We start from the raw sequence: 1,563 nt of genomic DNA on the forward strand, positions 1-1,563 counted from the left end.
TCCAAATGCTATATACAACATTTTCTCTTTATTCAACAATAATGTATTATAGCAAAAACAAGAGTTTACTATAGCTAGATTTTGGTTCATTGTTATTTCAGCATATTATAATATATTTTTTGATACATATATTACTGTATCATCTGCATGTGCAGATAAATTTTCAATTAATTCGAGTAGCTCATTCATGAAGATAATAAAGAACATAATAAAATAAAGAACAAAGTCCTAATATAGACCCTTGCAGGATACCAATAGTTACAAGATGTTGTTAAAAAAATATACTTGTACTGTCAAGCTTCGCTGATTGTGAGTACAAAGATTAATCAGTCAGTTTGAAATGTAATTGGAATAGTAAGTGCTTGAATATATAAAATATGGCTAAATTATTTACAGAATTCTCAAACATTTTTTGAAAATTTGTTTTTAGGTAGTAAATAACAAGAACATGATTTTATTTTTCTCCTCACTCAAATCGATTATCTTCATTTTAATTCTCTAAATATTCAATCGCTACAAGTGAGGTGCGAAGTGTAAACCTATTATAATGCTGAAATATTTATAGGTGCAGATAAGAAGGTCGAGAAAAATCTCCCCAAGTATTAACGGAATATCGTGGACGAAAATCTTATACCAAGTTGGATCCATTATACCGTAACTGGTGAAGAGTTCTTTGAACTTTGATTTATAAAGCGAAATAAATGATTTACGAGGTCGATCAAGATGTATTATGAACTTGAGTTAGAAACTTTGCTCGAACTCCGTAGTACGGTGTATAAAACTAGGTGAGAGTAGGTGAATCTTACCTTCAAACGGATGGATATTGTTACTGAAACATGGAACTCGATTGGAAAATAACACACCGAAACGGCTTTTCAAATATCAGCTTTCTATAATCTCGGCTGTGGGGCCTGACTCTCTTTCGTGGCCCACAACCTTCTACTTTCGGTTATATATTACAGGGGATTGTTTCAGGAAACTACTGGTATATTTTCTTCGAAACACTTCACAATCAATGAACTCCGTCAACTGCAGGCGAATAATTTTGATCATTGAATGCAACTGGATGTCGATCGTCAAAACAACAAAAAAAACTTCTGGATACATGCTTGGACGCTAGAGATCCATTAGAAATCAGACCGTACCGGCAGGATTGCCAGTTAAATGGTACCGCAAGTTGTCAGAAGGAAGCGCACAGGTAGCCAAATGTAACCAGCCTCCAAGGCAAAGTACTCATTGAGTACCCCCACTACGATTTTGGCGCTCCCTTTAAACCGGAGAATGTAGACATATTCGGAATGTACGTGTACTATCGTTGACTGAAGAATTCATTGCAAAAAATTTATTATAGGTTTTAAGAATTCTTTTGCAAAAAATTTATTATAAGTTTTAAGAATTCTTCAGTCAACGATAGTACACGTACATTCCGAATATGTCTACATTCCCCGGTTTAAAGGGAGCGCCAAAATCGTAGTGGGGGTACTTTAATTTTCCTCTGAGCCGCCAGAGCGTGCTGAAAATCAAGGTACGCTTTTATACATTGGATCTTATAGGACCTTCCAC

Source organism: Neodiprion lecontei, chromosome 2 (genome assembly GCF_021901455.1).
Source record: "Neodiprion lecontei isolate iyNeoLeco1 chromosome 2, iyNeoLeco1.1, whole genome shotgun sequence".
Taxonomy (NCBI): domain Eukaryota; kingdom Metazoa; phylum Arthropoda; class Insecta; order Hymenoptera; family Diprionidae; genus Neodiprion; species Neodiprion lecontei.